Here is a 23,323-nt window from a genome sequence, read left to right as displayed (position 1 = left end):
CGTGGATTGAGATCTGAATATATTTAAGAGAATAAAATAACAAAAATCATGACATCTTAAAAAATTCAGAAATGCAATGAATAAGTCTAATAGTATCCATATTGAGACCTAAATCCTACTGATTCAACAAGAACAAAATATGCAAATAGTAGAATCTGAGCAGTGTACCTGAGTGTACATAATTTAAAACTACTCCAAATTACACTTTGTAGCAGACAGAATGTGGGTTATTTAAAGGAAAATATCAACCCATGAAATAAATGATATTAAAAATCTCATGAAAAGGGCTGGTATGATGGCTCAGTGGTAGAGTGCTTGCCTTGCATGCATGAGGCCCTGGTTTCGATTCCTCAGCACCACATAAGCAAAAATAAAGAAGCCGGAAGTGGTGCTGTGGCCCAAGTGGTAGAGCACTAGCCTTGAGCTGAAGAGCTGAGAGACAGTGCTCAGGCTCAGAGTTCAGGCCCCACGACCTGAAAACAACTACTCTCATGAAAAGACAGTAGTTGTTTCTGGAAAATAATAGTTTAATAAATGGTGGTCAAAAAATCTTTCTACTACTGACAAAATTGCATACATATTTAATTAGATCCAAAAAAGACCCAAGATACTCATGCTCATTTGAAACTTTGGCAAAGTAGCAGGATACAACTATAACATTATTATGGATGTTGACTCTGGCATGGAATTAATTTCCTCTTTGATCTGAGAAATGAATATATGAAAAAACAGAACTTCAACTAAATATCAAGTCCTAACTAAACATATAACCAGAAAAGTCATCATGCAAGCCGTATTGCAACTGGGATAAAAGAAAATATCAATCATACTGATTCTGTATTTATTGTAAATGTTGACTTTTTCATAAATTATTTCTTTCACTTGCATTTTAAAAACATTGCGTTAAGTCTATATCTTGGTAACTAATTTTGGATTCCTCCTTCAATATAGTTCTGAGTATAATGTCTCACATCAATTCCTAACCCATGAAATGATGTTGATTACAAAATAAATAGTAATAACCACTGTTTATAATACACAAAATGTCATAAGCATGACACCAATAAGCATTGGTTAACATTTTGGTATCATGGTCTCATGACTGATGAGGCCTATCTGCATGAGCATAATTGTACCTAGATTCCTCAGCCTAAATTTAACAACTGTTAAAAAATGTTTATATCTTTATCTGTTGCCCATCAGAGATTAAACCTGAATATAAAGCCTAAGGAAAATGATAAGGTAAGAATTTAGCTTTACTAGATATAAAGTAAACAAAATGCAACATAGAGTAACTCTGGTTTAAATTCAACCTATTTCTCCAAAACATTCTAAGCATTTCCTTACAATGTGTATTATTCTCAAGAAGGGAATGGGTAATGTGAGAAGAGGACTAACCAAGCATTGTCTTCAAATATACATAATTTTGATTTACCTCTTTATTGTGCTATAAGCATTTTGATAAAAAAATAACAGTTTGAATAATTGATTTCCAGATCAAGTATAATATATCCTACTTGCATATACCAAAGTACATTCAGAAAATGTTATATAGCAATTAAGTAAAGAAAGTCTGGGCAGAAAAAATGGCATCTCTATACTATGTGATGCCCAATTCTTCGGTATTTCATTCTGCCTCCATTTAATAAATGTGATTGTTTAAATGCTTCATAAAGTATTAATTAAAATTGATCAGTATGCTAGAATACAATCGTGTATAATTTTATCCTAGAATCATGCAAGAACTGCCCATTCAATCACAACATACATCACATTCCATTGGTATTCATATGGATAGGAATGAGTTTCTTCGGATCTCCTGCATTTGGAAGTGGCAGGAACAGGATTCCAACTGTGGGCTCCAGCTCCCACCACTTAATCCTGAGGATAGGGAACTCAAGGGTGTGTCCAAGAACATCAGCAAAACCAATGATGAGGCAGGCACCAGTGGCTCCTCCTTGATACTTACAAGGCTGTGATAGGAGGATCATGGTCACTCTAAGTCAGAAAGTCCTTGAAACCCCTGTCCAACTTCAATGCCAACAAAGCCAGAAGCAGAGCCGTGTGGCTCCTGTGGTAGAGGGCTATCCTTGAGCAAAAGCAGCTCAGGGACTGTGTCAGATCCTGAGTTCAAGGTCCAAAACTAGAAACAAATGGACATACACAATAATCTGTGCAGACATCCGGCTCGAGCAGGTCACCCTCTTGTCCCCAACTGAATTGGACAGAGTTCCCTGGGAAAGGGGCTGGGGGAGCCACTGTCATCTTAACTCTGCCCATTCTGCCTGCATCACAGGTTTCTGGCCACACCCCCATTATTTCATGTTTCTTTCTGACCAGTGGGATACAAGAATTGTGGCTACGCCCACATTCCATGTTGCCTGGTAGATGGATGAGGCTCTGTTAACACACTGAGGCTGAGATCAACAGGGGGGAAATCATACCACAGGAGCGGTGGGCCAGCTGTAGGCACCTGGCCCTACTGGCAGCTCAGTGCCAGACTGAGCTGGAGCTACAGCCCCCTGCCCCATGAGCTGCCACCACAGCAATCATGGGAATGGGAAGCATGACACATGGGCGTCCAAGAAGAAAATCTGATTCATCCACAACCTGCCTGATGAGGTGGACTTCCAGAATCCAGCAGGTGAGCTCCACCATCGATGCAGCCAGCTGTCAGCACACATCCAAACAATTGAGGAGTCCCTTGTGGTGTGTAAAGAGCAGATGTTGGTCCTGAATGAGCTGTTTTGGGAGAAAGCCAAGTGTGTGTGCTGGCTGTTCCAGGAGAAGATGGAGAAGAGGAGAGTGCTACAGGAGCTGCTGTTGATCCTCACAGAGGAAGGCATGGACAGCAGGCTCCAGATGCAACACAGGCTGAGCCCCACCACCAAAGCTGCTTCAGATGCATCAGGGCCTGTGGTGGGTAAATTAAGGGAGGAGCAGAAAGGTTTTGAAGAATTGCAACTTGAAGACAGCGTGGAAACTGCCAGAGGATAGGTCAGGGTTCTCATCACCATAGAGGACTCCCCCAAGGAGCATATCTTGCTGCAGATGCCCCAGATACAGATCTGCCCACAGCTCAGGTGAGGAGCATTCCCTCTCTTTCTTCTGTAGACTGATGCAGATAATGACTCTCCATATGACATACTGACTCTCAAAAGCCTTGGCAGCCACCGGAATTAGGTGGTCAGGTGGCCTTCTCTCAGGCCTCCATCTGCTGGGTGATGGGAAGGTTAAACTGGGGGTCGGGTAGGGTAGAGGCTCCCTGGAGGTGGCCCAAGTTCAAGGGACATCTAATGGCCCATTGGTGGCGAGGGAAGGGACCCATGTTATGCTTATCACAAAGAATAAATTGTTTTCAGAGGGGAAAAAAGCCTCCAACAAAGATTTTTTTCTTCCAGTACTGGGGCTTGAACTAAGGGCCTGGCCACTGTCCCTGAGCTCTTTTTGATCAAGGCTGGTGCTCAACCAGTTGAGCCCCACTTCCCCTTCCAACTTTTTCTGTGTGGAATCAAGCCCAGGGCTTCAGTCATGCTAGGTGACCACTCTATCACTGAGCCACATTCTCAGCTAGGATGATTCATCCCTCCCAAACCCATATGGCCATTCCTCAGATAAATAAGAAATAGGGGCTAGGATTAATATGAAGCACTTCTGGTTCACACCAAAATACTTCTCCGCCCCCTATTCCCAAACCCTTACTTGAAGTTTCTCTTATACCATTGAGGGATGAGGGAGGGAGAGGGGAGTACCAAGAGAGGACTATTAATAGTGGCCCCGTGAGCCCCACATCCTCCCCCACACAAGGGGTCCTCCAGATTCCAATTTACCTGACTCAATGTGGAGTCTACACTGTCTTCCCACCACTGCAAGGCTCAGGATGAAATAAAAGTCAACCCTGGGCTCAGCCCACACCCAGGGTGGAAGCTTCTAATCCCAGAACTACTTCCACCTCTGACTGCCCTGAGTTAGGCCAAACCCACCACTCACCACTATGTTGGCGGTGATGACCTCATGGATGGATACCAGGAAGAAGGTCTGTGGCAAAGAGCAGAAGCAGCAGGGTGAGCATGGCAGAAGGAGATGCGGTGATTGCTCTGGGATCTTCCTCCTTGGAGCCCTCCCTTCCATCCAGAGCCATGCTGACCTAAAACATGGACAACACCAAGGGGTGAGAAAAGATGGACCAGCACAGGACTAAAGGAGGCACTGCTTTGTCGTGGAGCACTTGAAAATTCCAATTATATTTGGCCAATGCCAATCCCAAAGCCAACATGCAAAGCCTCTCCTTGTTGTTGGCCATGAACACTGTACCTGAGCTCTTATTCTCAAGGCTGGCACTCTACCATTTGAGCCACAGGACCACTTTTGTTTTCTGACAGTTCATCGAGGATAAGAGTGTCACACACTTTCTGCCCAGGCTGTCTTGGCACTGTGATCCTCCAAATCTCAGCTTCCTGAGTAGCTAGGATGTCAGGCATGAGCCACCAGTGTCCAGTATGTGATGACTTTTGAAGGTATCTTGGCAATTTTGTAAAGGAGCCCCAAAGGGCCTGGATAGAACATGACCCAATCAAGGAGCTGGGATCGGAGAAGGATGACCTTCTACCCATTCTGTTCCCAAAATTAAAGATGCCAGGTAGCGGTGTATGCATCAGACACCTAGGCCAGCAGCCACCAGGCTTAGTGGGGGAAAAGTAGAGAATACCCAAAGATTGCGGTGTAGAAATCTCTGATTTTCCATGCATGTAGTGTGTGTGTGTGTGTGTGTGTGTGTGTGTGTGTGTGTGTGTGTGTGTGTGTGTGTGTAAACTCAGGGCCTAGGCTCTATCTCTGAGTTTTCTTGCTCAAGGCTACTGCTCTGCCACTTGAGCCACAGCCCCACTTGCCTTTCGACTGTTAAATGTAGGTAAGTGTCTCAATGATTTTCCTGTCCAGGGTGACTTGGAAGCATGATGGAGACCCCAGGGAAGCAAAAGTAACACAACTCACAGGTAGAATCCCTATGGCGGGACACTCCTGCCCCCTGGTGGCCAGTTGCGGGACATGCGGCCCCGTGACATTGTCCTCTAAATTTCAATTTTAAGAAGTGACCAGGGCCAAGCTGACTTTTGTTCACCCTGAGTGCTGATGCCAGAGCAAGTCTGTTCCACCCTAGGCCAAGAGAGCTCCAGGAGGCCTAGCTTCCCAGGGGCACAAGAAAGAGAGAGGTCAGCTCCAGGTTGAGCTAAGAGCCTTTGCACACAGACACCCCAACTTGGTCTTCCTTATCACCATAAGACCTGTCAAAGAACAACCCAAAAAAACAAAATTGGAGCTGTGCCTCCACGTGGTAGAGCTCTAGCACTGAACCAAAGAGCTCAGGGACAGGGCCGCCAAAATTTGAGTTCAAGACCCCCAGCTGATCCTCCCCCATAAAACACAGGTTGGCTAAATGTGAACTAGTAGGATTTGTGAAGTGTTTCTGAAGAATGGGGATACTGAAGAAAGCACCCTAATTCTAATGAAAGCTGAACCTGTGACATACAGCTATGTACTGAGTCCTTCAAAGGGTGCTATTTGTTGGGTCTTTCCCACATGGGGGTTTTGTTCTGAGTCCTCCAAAAGGTGCTGTTTGCTGAGACATCACATAGGGTGCTATGTGCTGAGTCCCTGAGAAGTGTGGGCAGTGCTGAGTTTTTCAAAGGGTGCTGTGTGCTGAGTCCATTACACAACGTACTGTATGCTGAGTCCTTCAAAAGGTGTGGTGTGCTAATTCATCTGAAAGGGTCCTGCTATGTGCTGAGCTCTTGAGAAGAGAGGGATGAGGTGAGTTTTTTGAGTGCTGTGTGCTGAGTCCTTTACACAGGGTGCTCAGTATTGTCTTTCAAATGGTGCTGTGTGCTGAGTGCTTCCACAGTGTGGTATGTGCTGAGTCCTGCCATAGTGCGGTATGTGATGAAACCTTCAAAATTCTTCTATGTGCTGAGTTCTTCGAAGGGTGCTATGCAATGAGTGATTTACAAAGGGTGCTTTGTACTTAGCCTTTCAAAGGGTTATGTGTGGAGTATTAACACAGAGGGTGCTGTGTAATGAGCCCCTGGGAAACTGTGCTATGTACTGAGTTTTTCAAAGCATGCAATGTGCTGAGTCCTTTACACTGCAAGCTATGGACTCCCTCTTTCAAAGGGTGCTGTGTGCTGAGTACTCTATACAGGGTACTATATGCTGAGTCCTTCAAAGGGAGCTGTGTGCTGAGTCCTTTACACAGGGTGCTTTGTGCTGTTTTTGGAAGTGTGCTGTGTGTCATCCCAAAGAGTGCTATGTTCTGAGTCCTTGAGAGGTAATTATCCCCAACAATCACACACACACACACACACACACACACACACACACACACACACAAGGGTCACCATGCACATTCTTAGTGTGTGGAGTGAAGGAGGATGGAGGAGAGTCTCTTCCAGGGGTGGAGCTGAGGGGAGATTCCATCCCTGGGGAAGGTACTGGGGTTGGGGGAGCGTGCTGAGCTGAGGTGATAATGCAATTGCCATGGCCTGGTAGCCTTAGAGCCCAGTCAGGGCTGTGATTGCATCTAAGGGTAGGGGGCATGGCCTAAGGGAGGAGTGGGCATGGCCAAGTGGAGGAGGGGGTGGGGCCCTGGGGTACACTGTGATGGCAGCAATGGGGGGAGAGTAGGCATGCCTGTGTGGTGGCCCAGGAGTGGAGCGGGGGCAGAGAGAGAAAGAGCAGAGAGAAGAGCAAGCACAAGCACAAGGGGAAGCCGTTCCAGCGGCTGGCGGCTGCTGCAAACAAAGTGCAGTCCTGGACAGGAGCACAGAGCACCTGGAGCCAGCAAGGCAGGCACATCACTGCGGGCAGCCCCACAGGGCATGGCGGCCATGGCTGCCCTGAATCTGAGGTCCTGGCACGGGAAGCACGGTGGTGGCTTCTGTGGTGGAGGCAGCGGAAGCAGGCAGCTGAGGCAGAGGTGGTGGTGGTGGTGATGGCAGCTGAGGCAGGGGTGGCAGAAAGCACAGCCCCGTGCAGGTGCCCCCGCCCCCTCCCAGCAGCACCGAGTTTCAAATATGGCTCTGCCTGCTCTGATAGGCGGCCCCATAAGCAATCTCCCAGCAGAGATGGTGGGTCCCTGCCTGGCATGAGGCCCGACCTGGTCCCTGCCCTTGGTCCTTGCACTCCGGGCCTGGATGCACCCAGAACCATTGCCTACAGCTTCTCCCAGCAGCACGCGTGAGTGGCTGCCCCATGGGACCACACCTGGTGACTCCCACACCCAGCGAACCTCCTCACTCCCTCCCCCGCAGACCCAGACCCCCGCCTCCAGCCTACTCTCTCCCATCCTGCCTGCACCTCCTCTGCACCCCACAGTCCACCCTGGCTCTGCCACAAATGTGCCCCAGGAGAGGGGGGTGGGTGTCACCCAAGGATCCCACCCCAATTCCTAGCAGCCAGTGTGCCAGGAAAAGGGCAGATACAGTGATTGGTGAGGAGAGAGCACCACAGAAACCCTGGCCTAGAGCAGTGGAAGCCACATCTGCACCCTTCCTCTCCCTGGTGGGAACCTAGTGGCTTTAGTCAGATGTGGGGAGGAGCACCTCCACACCTGCCTTCTCGGGTCTTTTCCTTTTTGCTGGGGGTGGGGGGTGTTGGATGCAGGGGATAGGCCCCCCCCTTGCTGTGTGAGCCCTTGTCTTCTGTGCTAGGTCACCCTTTCACCTGAGGAGGGTCCCAGAAGAACCCACTAGGGAGGTGAGGGCACAGGGGTTCAGAGGGTGACTATCTGGGAGGAACACACCCCCTCTGATACACACACACACCTATCCTGCCCCCCCCCAGTACTCACAGGGTGATCACATTTCCCAGCATTGAGAGCTTCTGCTGGTATTCCTGGTCCTTCTGGTCTCCTAGTCCTCCCCAAGAATCCGCCAGTTAGCCCAGAAGCATCTAGGCTGGAAGTAGGCAATCCATCCATGTATGTAGCCTTTAAGACCCCATCAAATTCCCTAACAACGCTCCCACCCTAAGTCAGACACCTCTCTGGAGGCACCAGAACTGCCTGATTTGTTTTTGTCCGGGCTCTGAGGAGTCACTTGTCTCGGGATTCCTTCACCTAGTGTCCGGGCCTAGGGTTTTGGTGAATGGGGAGTCAAGGCTGGTTGTTCCCAGTGGAAGGGTCTGGCCCTTGGTAAAGCCAGAGGCAGGGTGGTTCTGCATTATTAGAGCAGTGATCCCCTTGGGTGGGAGCCCCTGGTTCTGACAAGGGAACTGCCATGCTCGAGCTTGTACATTGCCCAGATGAGGAACTAAAATACTCAGGAGAGGCACTGCTCTGAATCTCTCTCTCTCTCTCTCTCTCTCTCTCTCTCTCTCTCTCTCTCTCTCTCTCTCTCTCTCTCTCTCTCTCTCTCTCTCTCTGTGTGTGTGTGTGTGTGTGTATGAGAGAGAGAGAGAGAGAGAGAGAGAGAGAGAGAGAGAGAGAGAGGGAGGGAAGGAGGGAGGGCGGGAGATATCGATCATCTTTCTCCTCGTACAGCCTGACTGTGCTCAGATCAGTGATCAGTTGGCAAATTGCAGGTGCTGCATGGTGAGTCTTTTGTGACCGGTTTAGATGTGTGTGTGTGTGTGTGTGTGTGTGTGTGTGTGTGTGTGTGTGTGTGTGTGTGTTTGTGTGCGTGTGTGTGTGTTTGTGTGTGTTGGGAGATTAGGAGATGAGAAAAATGAAAGTATATTTAAGTCATCATGTCTAAAAAGAGCAAAAGCAGTTTATTTGTGTGTATGTGTGTATTTGTTGTTCTTTTTTCATAATGCCCAGTATGAGCTCAGCCACAATTTTTGTTTTCTCCTTCACCATTTCATGGCTCCTTTGTGGAAGGTTTCAGTATATGTTCCTTTCCACCTCTTTCCACCTCCCTCTTCCACTTTCTTGCAGCCACAGTAGCTGCTGGACCTGCATGGACTCCCTAGGAGGCCTGTGTGAACCACAGAACAGAGTGGACACCTGTCCTGTCTTCAGCCAGAAGTCTCGTGAGGCCAGTGTGACCACAGCCACACTCTTCCAGCCAGACACTCTGCTCTCATGTGTATAGTTGGAGCTAATTCAAGGGTTGGGAATGTGCCTGCCAAACATAATTAAGGAATGAGATGGGTGGGAGTAGGGCAAGGGCTGTGAAGCTAGGAGTGTCTGGGGAGTGGTGAACGGTGTAACAAGGCAGATGGTTCACCACAACCAAGGATGAGAGGAGAACCTTACCCACGACATTGACGGTGTCTATGGGCATCTGGGCAGAGGGCTCTGGGCCCCCTCTGGTGGCGTGGATTCCCTCCTGGGGCAGTGCATCCATGTGTAGTCCTCCCTAGAGTCCTGCAGTCTCCAATTTGTGTCCCACCTGGGCCGTTTCCAGCTGGACAGTGGTAGGCAAGTTTCCCCTCCTGGAGCCTGTTCGGTATCATACCGTGGCAGTTAGCTAGAGCTCTCTGATTGCCAGTTTCTATAACCTGCTGTAGGCTGTCTGGAAGGAAAAGGGGACCACTGATTTTGGAACCCTTTAAATTTGATTGGGACAAGTGATATGCCACCTTTTCCAGGTTTTTTTTTTCTTGAAGCTGGCAATTTCCACTAATGCCTGGGTTCATGGGTCAAATTACATGAACCAATTCAGCGGTCAGACAGTGAAGTTCAAAGTGGCACACACAGAGTTCCCAAGCCAGATGGTCTCCTGCTATGAATGTCGTGCCTTGACTGCCTTTCTCTGGCAGGTGCTGATTCTTCTACAGCTCTCTCTAGGGTGACCACCACAGTCAAGGATGTCATGGGGAGCAGAGAGTGACCTCACCATCCCCAGCCTGCCAGCTGTGAGCAGAGATGATTTTCAGCACCTGCAATGGACTGTGGGAGATTTAGAGATCCGGGATGCCTCGAGAATCCTTTCTCTGTAACATGAAACTTGGGGCCAGATATAGTGGACCATCCTGTCTGGCCCCACGGAGAGGAAAGGAGGCCACTTGAGCCAGGGGTTCAGCTCACGGCAACCTCATTCACACCTGAGGGGGCATGGAGTGCCACAGAGTTGGTCCGCCACTGGACAGAGATCTTTGAGAAGATAGGCATCCCAGTGGCCCCAGAATCCAACGAGCACATCGTGGCTCACATCCTGGGAGCCAAAACAGTTAAGTGTGGTGGCATCAGGAGGGTGGGAAGAGGGACGAGGGAGAACTGTGGGAGAGCTACATCAGGCTTTGCCTCCCCCCGCCCTGCCCCAGGATACTTACATGAATTGAATGGGACTTTTCTATAATATTGTAATAGACAGATGCTCATTTAGTAATCCAACAAAGAGTTACAGTATGTGCCATGCTCAAGGAGGTAAGGGAGTGGGGGTCATAGATGATGAAAGGTTCTGGTGCTGGTTCCACAGCACATGAAGAAACCTTGGTTTGAACTGGATGCTGGGGATTCATGCCTGTCATCCTAGCTACTTAGGAGGCTGAGATGGGAGGATCAAGGCTTAAGGCCCAGACAGGAAAGACTATAAGACTCTTATCTCCAACTAACAACCAAAAAGAAAATGCCAGAAATGGATGTGTACCTCAAGCTGTAGACTGGTCACCTTGAGTAAAAAGGCTCAAGGACAGCACCCGGGCTCTGAATTCAAGGCCAGGAGTGAGACAAAGGAAGGAAACAGAGAGAGAGGAAGGAAGGATGAAGGGAAAAAAAGAGGAAAGGAAGGAAGAAGGGAGCATGCGAGCCTTGGTTTGGAGTCCCTGGATCAAGAAAGCCAACCACTCACAATCTCTGTGGGTAACATTTCAGAGCCTAAAGCCAGTATGTAGGATTAAGCCACTGACCCTTCAGCAACTTCATGACATCCAGGAGCTGTGTGGTCACCAACTGCAGGGGGAAGCAGCCTCAGGAAGGACCTAGGGCTCAGGGGGGGTCACCAGGTTTCAATTATCCCAGCCCCAGCAAGTTTATTTCCTGGACAGATAATAAGAAATTGTCTAAGGGCTAGGGAGGTGTTGGGATGAGGGAAGAGGTAGGAAGATCCAAGGTCAGGTGTTTCAGGACATTGGAGCCATGACCTTTCCTGACACTATAGACCACCAGTTATAGAGTCTTTGACCCAGCCACACTTCTATTAAGAGTCCTGGAACCTTGGGTTCACCATTGACTGCCTGGCTGTTGTCCACTGCAGGATGCCTGTGCAGTACATCCTTGGGGACCGGGACTTTCGTTGGCTCAATCAGAAGATGACACTCCCGGTGTTTATTCCGCCAACATAGACAGAGGTAAGTGGGCCACTGGCACAGGACAGTCAGGGAATGAGGAAGGAGTGGAGACCTGAGTTACTTCGAGACTTCCTGTAGAGGGCACTAGGACCACGTGACTGCCATTCTCAGAGGCAGAGGTGGGTCTCTTTGCTGGCTCAACCTTTAGTCTACATGGCAGATCTGGGATTCAGAAAGGGCTGACTGAAGGTGGGGCAGGCTTGGATAGAGGCTGGTGGGAAAACAAGAGGCACTGGGCTCTGAGCAGGGTTGTTTCTTTGAGGATACTTACAACCTAGGAACATTCCTGGGATGGACCAGCACTTTTCTTCCAGAGAGAGAGGGACCTAGAGCCCCTCCAGTTGGAGTCCCTGGCAGAGAAATCCTTTCATATTCACATCCTGTGGTTGGATAACTGCAACTCACCTTGCTGCCCAGTGTCAATGCAGGAGAATGAGAGATCCTGAGTCTTTGATAAGGTCAGGGGATCCTCAGTATGAGATTGTACTTCAACATCCTAAGTTGGTGCATGGTCAGTCCCATCTAAGACTGCCATGATGTAGGACATAGAATCTAGAGAATCAGAGCCGGATGGGGTCTGTTCTGGGAGTCCTGAGTATTATGTGTGAACTTTGAGCTCCCGTGTACCAACCTGCTTCCCTTTTTGGGTGGGTCTTTGCTAGAAAAAGCTTGAAACTAAGGACTGGGTTTTATCCCTTGTCTTTGATGATCAAAGCTAGTCCTCTACCATTTGAGCCAAAGCTTCACTTCCAACATTTTTGGGTGTTTAATTGTAGAAAAAAAGTTCTAATGGACTTTGTGCCATGGGTGGAATCCAACTGTAGTCTTCAGATATCAGTCTCCTGAGGGGATAGGATGAAAAGGATGGAAAATTATCTTTGGCCAGGTGCCAGTAGCTCATGGCTGCCATCCTAGGTACTTAGAAGCTGAGATCTGACCATCATGGTTCAAAGCTATCATGGGCAGGAAAGACCCTGAGATTCTTATCTCCAACGGACCACTTGAAAACTGGAAGTGGTGCTGTGGCTCAAGTAGTAGAGTGCTTGCCTTGAGCTGAAGAACTCAAGGACAGCACCCAGGCCCAGAATTCAAGCCCCACAACTGAAAAAAGAAAGAAAGCAAAATGGTGGAGGTGTGTGTGTGGGAGAGGCTTTGTTTGGGAGACCATCTGCTGGCTTCAATGTATAGACATTTTTAAGAACTCCCCGTTTGCCCCAGTTTGAAGCCAGAGCTTCAAGAGGACTTGGACTGTGGCAGGCAGGGAGTGGGCAAATGGGTGCATGGGTGGGATTATTATGTCTGTATTCTCTCCATTGAAGGACGGATTTGGATGCTGGGTGACAAAGTCTGAAGTGAAGGGTTGAAAGAAGATTGTGGCCTGACGAGGTGAAGCCGGAAGCCGCTGGTGGCTCACAACTGTCATCCTAGCTACTCAGAAGGCTGAAATGTGAAGACCATGGTTCCAAGCCAGCTTGGGCAGAAAAGTCTGTGAGACTTGATGTCCAATGGACCACCAGAGAACAGGATTTGGTGCTGTGGCTCAAGTGGGATATTGCTCACCTTCAGCTGAAGGGCTGAGGGACAGCACCCTGGTGCAGAGTTCAAACCCCATGACCAACTACAAAAAAAGAGGGGGCTAAGTTTTCCACATAGCAGTATGTACATTAAGAACTGCCATGTTGGACTATGATACATTCCAGATATGTGAGAGGCTTACTGGTTTTTCTATAGTAGGTCTGATGTCGGTAGTGCCACCTTCTTGAGGGTAGGATGTGATCCTAATTGAGACAGTTCATGGGTCTGTACTCAGGGACTGCCAAAGCCTTGGGCTGTCCGTGTGTGTGTGTGTGTGTGTGTGTGTGTGTGTGTGTGTGTGTGTGTGTGTGTGTGTGTGCATGTGTGTGTGTTTCTGTGTCTGTGTCTATGTCTGTGTGTGTGTGTTTGGAGTTAGAGGATCTGGGCCTTGAACTCAGGGTCTAGGTGCTGTTCCTGAGCTTCTGTGATCAAAGCTTTTGCTCTGACACTTGAGCCATAGCTCCACCTCTAGATTTTTGGTGGTTCACTGTAGATAAGAGCCTCACAGTCTTTCCAGAATGGGCTGGCTTTGAACTGTGATCTTCAAACATCAGCCTCCTGAGTAGCATGGAAGACAAACATGAACCACCCCTGCAGGTTGTGTGTGTGTGTGTGTGTGTGTGTGTGTGTGTGTGTGTGTGTGTGTGTATGTGAGTGTGGAAGTGGGCTGTAACAAGGAGCAGTGGACCCTTTGGTAACTTCTGCGTGCTTTCTGTGGTGGGTACATGGACTTTGTGGCTGAGGTCTGGGGACCTGAAAGGGTGAGATGCTTGATGGGGATTCAGCACTGCTAAATTATAAGACCAAGGGATTTGTATGTCCTGGAGCTGTCTACTTCCTTGGGCCTGGTTGGTGGCAGAAGGAGCTTAGGAGGACCTGGGGGTGGAGCCCACAGGAGGTGGCTCCCCAGGGGGACAAAGAGCATGGCCAGCACTTAGTAAGGATGAGAGCCCTGTTAATATGGAGCACACTTTCATGGTTCAGACTTTGGGTCTTATCATGATGTCTGATGGGTGAGGCCAACCCTATTTTAAATGTTGAGCTGTGATCTTCAGATCTTAGCCTCCTGAGTAGCTAGGATTATTGGCATGAGCCTCTGGCACCAGGGCTTCTGATTCTTTTTGGTATATTAGGGTTTGAATTCAAGGCTTTAGACTTGCTAGTCAGGTCTTCTAACATGCGAGCCAAGACTTTCTGTCTTGGGCATTTCTGAGATAGAGTCTCAATATATGCTCAGGCTGGTCTGCATCGGGATTCCTCACTGTTACCTTTCTGGCCAGACCCTGGTTATAAGAAAATGAATTCACTCTATGTCTATATCGCTTTGCTGGGGTGTCATTTCGAGGAGTGGGGGCAGTGTGAAGAGGAAAGACCCCAGAACTGCCACCTCCTGGGGGACATTTGTTCTTGTGACAGAGCCAAGTCATTGCTGTGTATGACGAGGAAGCCGCCATCAGACTGACCTGGAACAATGCTCAAAGGTATGTAGGCTGTTGAAGTATCAAACCCACCCATGTCTGCTTCCCACTCACAAGGGGGTGCAGTGCAGGTGGTCCAGCACTTGCCCTAGGGGATTATAAGTGGATGGTGGTGGTCAGGTGTCGGTGGTTCCTGCACATCATCCTGGCTATTGGGGAGGCTGAGGTCTGATGGACGTGACTCAAAGCCAGCCAGGACAGGAGCGTCTGTGAGATTCTTATCTCCCATAAAGCAACAACCACCCCACAACACACACAAATCCAGATGTGGTGCTGTGGCTCAAGTGGTAGAGCCTCATCCTTGAGTAAAAGAAGCTCAGGGATGACAATCAGGCCCTGAATCCAAGCCCTAGGACTCACAAAAAATAATGAAATAAATGAAGAATGGGCGTCTGTTACCTTACTACCAAAAAGGATGGATTCAGTCTTCTCTCTGGTACTTGTATCCAAAGATAATGGGCTTCTCTTGATGTTCCTCTAAACTTCTCCTTCTCTCCATTATCTTTCCAGGCTTCAGTTGAAGGATAGAATTCAGATCATTCCACTCAATGTGACCTTGTGTACCCTCCCCTGCCCGCCTTCCTTGGGGTGGGGAGCCTGGTTGTACTCACCACAGGGAGGATAAGGAACCAGAGAGATAGAGTAGGTATCCCCAAAACTTACACACACACACACACACACACACACACACACACACATACTCACCCAGGCCAATTCAGACTAGCTTTTCCAAAGACACTTCTTCTCCTTGGATTAACTGACCTAGGAGAGGAACTTGATCCCCTGTAAATGACTATTTTAACTAGGGCTCGCTACTTGACATGAGATAAAAAGAAGCTCAAAAGAAAGGCTTTGGTGCCCGTCACTGCCACGCCTACTCCGGCGGAGTCTGCTTAGCATGGAACACCTACTTTCAGACCTGAGAATGGGGCTTCACAGAAGCCTACCTCTGAGAATGGACTTCACCGAAGTCTACCTCAGAGAATGGGGCTTCAAAGAGGCCTACCTCCTGGAAAGGCTGGCAAGCCCCTGGGAAAGATGTGTTTCTGTTCCTGTTTTTCTTTTCTTCGCTGTATAGGAGTGCCTATTAATCTTTTACTGTTCCTGCTGTTTGTTCTACTTACTCATGCTCAACGTTCCCTTATTCAGGGCTCTTTCTTGGAAGTGTTGATGACTCCAACATCTGATGAGTGTCGTAAGAATATGACTAACTCACCAGAGTTAAGTGCTACCCTAAAAGCCCCTCTTATGGAGGCTATTAGACAAGTCATAAGTAAATATAAAAGTATTGGGGGTTTCATGACGTCACTTCAGCAGAAGGAATTGTTTGTAAGAGATTTGCAAGAAGCTGTCGGCACGGCTAAAACAAAAAGAGTGCATGGCTATTGGAGACTTCCCTTTAATCCTGAAACATATACAATAGACCCATATAGATATCCTGTAGATAAGAAAGATGTAGAGGGATATTTAGACCAAAAGCTAAATAAGATTCCTAAAAGGTTGGTAGATGGAAGGTGGCAATGACTTATCAAAAGAAAACGGTGGAATCCTCCATTATCTAGAGGACCCCAAAGACTTCCCTCAGATCCATAGCCTTTTACAGGTGTGTATGATAAGGATGGCAACCGTTGGGTAAACTACTTAGGAGAAAGAACTTCCTATTACTCTCTATTTGCTGAGAGACTTGCTAGCTCTAGTGCTTATTATAAAAAAAAAAAAAAAGAAACAAGAAAGACCTTATGAGACAGTTAAGGCCTCTATGAAAAAGAGTAAAAAATTTTGTGAATGGGTTACAGAGAAGACACTATGAGCTTAAATTTGATATATGGCCAGATTTAACTAAGTATACTGAATATCATGATTTTTGGCCACAAATTGGGGACCCTCTAAAGAATGGCAAAGAAGCACAATTGCTTAGAAAAGATTTAAAACACATAAAGTACAAAACTAAACAAAAATAATAATAAAGTACTAGAGTTCATGCCTTTCTGTCCAGCACTTTGCCCATATGCTCTGGTTAATGGTTAATAGGTGATAAACATCAAAACCAATTGTATTTCTTAAAAATAGAGATAAAGCCGAAAACAAGTGCCTATCATCATAACTCGTCATCCAAAAAACAAGATCAGGCGACCAGCTGGTGACCACCCAAGAACGAAGCCTTGCAACAAGATTGTGTAACTTTTTGCCCTTTCTCATGGAGACTTTTGCTATAAAAGCTTGTTATCCTCTGCAATAAATCGCACTCAGCATTCACTCCTCTTGTGTGTGAGTTGTTTGTTTGCCATCTCCCCACCTGTTCCAGTTACCTCCACCAGGTGTCCTCCATCGTCCCGACAGAGCCGGTCCGTGGCACTGGCTCAGGCTCACACCTGACATCCTGGCTTCTTGGGAGGCAGACATCTCAGGATCAAAGATTGCAGCCAGCCATAAGCTGGAAAGCTGGTGAGACTCTTCTCTCCATGGAACCACCAAAAAGTCAGAAGTGTAGCTGTGGCTCACGTGGTAAAGCACCAGCCTTGAGCACAAAAACTCACAGACGCAGCTCCCAGATCCTCAGTTCAAGCCCACCAAAGAAATGGACCCATGTTGTTGCCCCCAGATTGCCTGGGCCTCGAGTGCCCTCTCACGGAGTGTGATACAGAACCAGTCCCTGGGTAGTGTATCAGAGCCTTCAGAAATTGGGTGGTAAAAGCCAGACCTTCCCCTTCATCTGCTTTCAACCCACACCAGCAGGAAGGGAGAGCGTGACAAGGCCAACATCCTGCAGAGGAGAGAAGACCCCACTCTGCCAGGGTGATTGGAGCAGGCTTCTTAGAAGCAGCACTTGAAAAGGGGTCTTGCTTAACAAGGAGTTTCTGACAGGAAGCACACAGAGCAAAGGTGCTGTACATAAAGAACAACATAGAGGAGCATGTTCACTTTCAGCCATAGCTGCTGCTGAGAAACTCAGTACAGATGTGCAAGACTGTCCTGAGACACGCCTGAGGGGTTACAGAAGAACAGCTATCCAGGGTTGGGATTGTGTCTTAGCAGTAGTGGGCTCGACTAGCACACAGGAAACCCTGGGTTCTATTCCTAGGTCCCACATACACAGAAAAAGCTGGAAGTGGCACCGTGGCTCAGGTGGAAGAGCACTGGCCTCGACCAAAAGAAGCTTGTGTATAGCACCTAAACCCCGAGGTATAGCCCTTAGACTGTCAACATAAAACAGCACTCCAAGAGTCCTTGGTGACAGGTGGATGGCTATGCCCTGTAGCTCTTAGTAGATCCATCCATTTTTATGTGTCTCCTTCTTTGACAGAGGGGAGCTGGACACTCCTTCTGCCCTGGCATCCCCTGGACCCAGTTATCAGCAACCCTCCCAACATCCACCACGACATGGAACAGCTGGCCCCAGAAATCCTCAGATACCGGTTGGGTGGGGCAGGGGGATACAGGGCAGGCCCCAGAAGTCCTAGTGGGTCTGATCTGCCCCAGATGACCATGCTTTCCAGAGGAGGTAGATGGGAGGTTAGAGAGGAGTAGTGATATGGAAGGGGCACTTTAATGCCTATGGCCCTACCCAGATTCTGAGCCTCCCTTTGCTGTCCCTAAGGGATCTAGAGGAGTGACTAGGTGGGAGTGTCTAGAGGAGGACTAGTTGGAAATTCTAAAGTCTGAGACACCATAAACCATGCGCTGATGGCTCATGGCTGTCATCCTGGCTACTCGGGAGTATCTTGTTTCCCCAGCACAGGCAGGAATGTCCCAGGAGAGTATCATCTCCAATCTCCAACCAGAAGTGGCACCATGGCTCAAATGGTAGAGCACTGGCCTTGAGCAAAAATCATCATCAGGGACAGTACCCAAGCCCTGAGTTTAAGACCCTCAACCAAAAAAAAAAAAAAAAAAAAAAAAACCAAGAAAGAAAGACACCCCTTGCCCTTGCCTGCAAGAGATGGTGAAGGAGTGGGTTTGCTGTGGTTGGGGACCAGGTGCTAGCCTCAGGGTACAGACATTTCTAACTGCCCAGTTTTGCCCAAGGGTGAAGTTACAGCATGGTGGGCTTTGCCTTACCAAGAACTCCAGAGGTCGTGGCCTTTCTTAGGCAAGGAGTGGCGAATGGGAATAGGGGTGGGAGGGTAGTGTCAATTATATTCTCCCCATCCATGGCAGAATGGTTTTGTATGCTGGTGTCAAAGTCTGAAGGGAAGGGCTGCATGTAGTTTGTGGCCTGACAAGGTGGGTTTACCCTGGGTGTGAGAAGGTGACTGAAGCCAGGCGTTGCCAGTGGCTCACAACTGTAATCCTAGTTACTCAGGAGGCTGAGATCTGAGGATCAAGTTTCAAAGCTAGCTTGGGCAGGAAAATCTGTGAGACTTTATCTCCAGTGAACCACCAGAAAACCGGAAGTGGCACTGTGGCTCCAGTGGTAGAGCGTGCACCTTCAACTGAAGAGCTGAGGGACTGCGCACAAGCCCAAAGTTCAAACCCCATGAGCAACAAATAAAAATAAGATAGCTGAGTATTCTACATAGCGGTGTGTACAGTAGGAAATGGCATGCTGTGTCATGAGCCATTCCAGACATGTGAGAGTTTCTGAGTTTTGTCTACAGTTGGTCTGAGGGTGGTAGTGCCATCTTCTCAAGGGTTGGGATGTTAAGGTGCTCAGGGACTGCTGAGGCCTTGGGCTACCCATGGTGTGTGTGTGTGTGTGTGTGTGTGTATGTGTGTGTGTGTGTGTGTGCGTGTGTGTGTGTGCGTGTGTGTGTGTGTGTGTGTGTGCGTGTGTGTGTGTGTGTGTGTGTGTGTGTGTGTGTGTGTGTATTTTTCCCTCATCTTTCTCTGTCCCCTTCATTGGTGCCTGTTTGCCTCTTTCTGACTTCAGTTGGTGCCCTTCCTGCACAGCAACCTTGCCTTTAGCCCCCTACCAGGGTCTACAATGAGTCTTAAATTGCCAGAGACCTGCATATTCCAGCTTTTCTTTGGGGCCCAAGTCTGGTCATACATGTCTTTGGCCACCTCCAGGGGATTCTGGGTTAGCAGGGCAGGCTGGCATAGGTTCTCCCCTGACAACAGGGTGAGGGGGGCGAGGGCTCATTCATGTGATGTCCTGTACTTTTTCTCAGTTGGGCTTCTGGCTGCATGTCCCTTCCTGTAGGCTGGTAGTGGAGCTGGGGAAGGGTGGTTGCCAGTGGCTCTGGCCAACTCAAGCATGATAGCTGACTGAAGGCCGCCCAACCAAGGATCTTCTGGGGCTACATGGGAGGTGAGGCCATGGTGGCTTGGAAGTATCTGTCAGTGTCTAGGAAATGTCAATGTACCTTACCACAGGAAAGTATCTTCCAGCCCCAGCTGGGCCTCTCTAGGTCCTTCTAGACAATTCCAGATGCCCAGAATACAGAGGCACAGGCTTTAGATTCCATGGCCAGGGAACTGGGGGATGAGAGACTGGTATGGCCAATACCTCAATGTTCTGGGGCATTAGCCTTGATCTGGCTATGCCCCCCTTGTGTATGTTCACTTGTTAATCCAGTGCTGGCCACACACCAGCCTCTTGTGGCAGTGCTGTGGAAGTGGCAGGAGTGGAAATGAGATCTAGGATAACCAAAATCTGGATGTATGGCCTGTGGGGATGGGGATGGCAAAGGGTGTCTATTAAGAAAAAATATCTCAGAGCTGGAACTCAGGGCCTAGGCACTGTCCCTGAGCTAACACTGTACCACTTGAGCCACAGCTCACCTTTCAACCTTTTTACTAGTTTAGTGGAGAGAAGAGTCTAGTGGACTTTCCTGCCTGGGCTGGCTTCAAGCTGCCATCTTGAGAGCTCAGCTTCTGAGTAGCTGGGGTTGATGGTATGAGCCATTGGCAACTGCTAAAGATGTTACCGTGTGTATGTGTGTGTCTGTGCACATGTAAGTGTGTGTGTGTGTGTGTGTGTGTGTGTGTGTGTGTGTGTGTGTGTGTGTTTACCAGGGCTTGAACTCAGATCCTCGGAGGTATCCATTAGCTTGTTTGCACAAGGTTGGTGCTGTACCACTTGAACTAGGGTAGCTCTGCTTTCCAGTGTTTTTGGTGATTCATTGGAGAGAAGAGTCTGCCAAGGCTAGCTTTGAATCTTGATTGATCCTCAGGTGTCACTCTTGAGTAGCTAGGATTACAGACATGAGCCACTGGCATCTAGCTACAAGGATGTCTTCTCATACTCTCTTCTGTTCTAACACATTGTCTACTTGCCCTTGCCTAGATCCTCTGACCTCCACATCAGCTCCCAGCAGCCCCTGACTGTGTGGAGAACATAAAGCTCAAACTTGATCCTATTTCTTTGTCCTCAGGGGAGGGAATGTTTCCTCTGAAGCCTGGGTTAGGAGGGGTAGCTGCAGCTGCGTACTCAGCTGGGAGAGAGGTACTCTGTTTTAGCCAAGAAGGAAAGTGTGGCCAGATGCTACTAGCTGATGCTGTCCTATTCCTAGCTCCTCAGGAGGCTGAGATGTGAGGATTACCATTCAGAGCCAGTCCAGCTAGAAAAGTGTGTGAGACTCCCTTCTGCAAATAACCACCCAAAAGCTGGAAGAAAAGCTGTGGCTCAACTGGTAGAGTGGTAGCCTTGAATGGAAAAACTGAGGGACAGATCCCAGGCCCTGAGTTCAAGCCCTAGCACAAAGATGCATGGGTATGCATGCACACATGCACATGCTCACACACATACACACAGACACACACACACAGACACACACAGACACACACACACACACAGAAGAAGGTGATAATGATGAGCTGAGCTAGAACTGGGGGCACTCCTGAGGCATAGTCATAGTAAACTCTCAAAGTAGATCAAGTGGTTTCTCCATAAGTCCTTCTTGGGCCAAGTGGGTCTGGGCCATGGCAGGAAGTTCCATGGAATCTGCCCCTCCATCCGTGCACGGGGCCACAGGACCAAGGGAAGGACACTATGGATGCTCCTTTGTAGTCAGTCCAAGATTGAAGACCTTCATCTGTCCCCAAGCAGTGGAGAGGAAAGCAGGGCTCTGAGCCCTGTGACTCCTGGGATAGCGACTGCTACAAGCATCAGCCAGCCAGCTGTGGATTCCTGAGCCTACAAGTCTTTCATGAGCCCAACTCAACACCTGCCCAAGGTGTGCCTGACAGAGTCGCAAACTTGTGATACCCGCATGAGTAGGCATTACCTGCTGTGCCATCTTGCAGCTCCTGGCCCTCCTGGCCCAGAACCATGGTCTGAGACATTGGTTTACTGCTCAGATGCACACTGTACCCATGACTGATGCCATTCTGATGACCAGGCTGATGACCTCCATGCCCGAAGGCGGGACCCTTCTCTGATACTGTGGCCCGTTCCATACACAAAGGCCGTCAAAGAGACTGCTCTGAAGACACCTAGACATTGGGAGACCCGACTCTCAGGGACCCATTGGAAAGTACTCTGCCTAGAGTCACAGAGTGAGCTACAAGCAGGTGTTGATCATGGGGCTCAAACTCTGGGCCTGGGCACTGTAGCTCAGCTCTTCAGCTTACCACTTGAGCCACAGCGTGTCCTCCAGTTTTCTGATGGTTCCTTGGAGATCAGAGTCTCCTGGACTTTCTTCCAGGGCTGGATTTGAACCACGATCCTCTGATCTCAGCTTCCTGAGGATCTAGGAGGACATGTAAGAGCCACATGCACTTAGCTGATCTGGCCTTTCACCACAGTGGGCTAGGAGCTTCTTAAAGCTTTTCTTTATTTTTTTTCTGTGCCAGTACTGGGGTTTGAACTCAGTTTGAGCCCTGGTCTCTTAACTTTTTCTCAAGCTGGCACTTTACCACTTGAGCCACATTTCCATTTCTGTCTTTTGGTAGTTCATTGGCAAGAAAAGAGTCTCACCAACTTTTTTCTCCTGAGCTGTATTTGACCCACTATATCTGACCTCAGTCTCCTGGATAGCTAGTATTTACAGGGGTTGAGCCACTGATGGCTAGAAACTTTTCTTAAGAAAAAGTTCTTCCCTGCATTTGCCCTGACTCTTCCATGCAAAGGAGGCCTCTGAGGGTCAGGAGCTGTGAAAAATAGGCTTCCAGCCACTGAAAATGGCTGGGGTCCATGGTGAAAAGCCAAGCTAATCTTCCCTCTGGGCCCCATTCTGGGTCCCCACCCTCTGCCCTACCTGTGATTCAAGTACAAACCTTGACCCAGCCTTGAATGTCCTGCCAGACTTGTCTGAAGCCACAGAACCTTCATTCCACCCACACCACCGGCTCTACACCATACCTCAGGACCTTTGCCCATGCTGTACCTTCTGCCTGAGGCTCTCTGTCCTGTTCCACATCTTATAACTCCTGTGGAATTTTGGCACAGGTTGTATCACCTCCTGGAGCAACTCTTACCTTCACTTTTCCCTCTTTTTTTTAAAAAAAAATATAGAATTGCTAGAGATGGAACTTGTGAAGGCTGACTGGTGTGTGTGTTTTGCCAGACTGGGGGGTTTGAATTCATTACCTTGACAGTATCCCTGAGCTTTTGTGTTCAAGGCTAACACACCAGTACTTGAACCACAGCTCTACTTTTGGCTTTTTGGGTGTTTAATTGGAGAAAAGTGTCTCATAGTCTTTCCTGCTTGTAATTTTGATCCTCAGATCCCAGCCTCTTGAGTAGCTAAGATTACAGGGGTGAGCCACCAGTACCTGACCTCTACCTCTTACTTCTGACCTCTGAGTCCCAGAAGAATATGTCTCAACCGGGTCCCTTTTTATTTTTTTGGCAGTCTTGGGGCTTAAACTCAAGGTCTGAGCATGTTCCTGAGCTTCTTTTCTGAAGGCTAGCGCTCTATCACTTAAGTCACAGTGCCACTTTTGGCTTTTTCTTTTTCTGTGGTACAGAGGAATCGAACCCATGACTTCATGCAATCTAGGTAAGCACTCTACAATTAAGCCACATTCGCAGTCCAAGGCTCACTTCTAACAGGAGCTATGAGGGTGGAATTTATTGGCTAACCCCTTTCGGCACAGAA

General features: G+C 48.5%; 1 long non-coding RNA gene across 1 annotated transcript; it reads left to right on the top strand.

Annotated features, from left to right (window-relative positions):
• Positions 1-9,333: 9,333 nt before the first annotated feature.
• On the top strand, positions 9,334-14,319 carry LOC138812949 (uncharacterized). Its single transcript, XR_011367663.1, has 3 exons — positions 9,334-10,166; positions 11,193-11,286; positions 12,606-14,319. It is a non-coding gene; the product is annotated as an uncharacterized lncRNA (long non-coding RNA).
• Positions 14,320-23,323: the final 9,004 nt, after the last annotated feature.

Source organism: Dipodomys merriami, unplaced genomic scaffold (assembly GCF_024711535.1).
Source record: "Dipodomys merriami isolate MVZ:Mamm:240054 unplaced genomic scaffold, mDipMer1.0.p SCAF_570, whole genome shotgun sequence".
NCBI classification, from domain to species: Eukaryota; Metazoa; Chordata; class Mammalia; order Rodentia; family Heteromyidae; genus Dipodomys; species Dipodomys merriami.
This window is presented reverse-complemented; position numbering and strand designations above follow the sequence as displayed.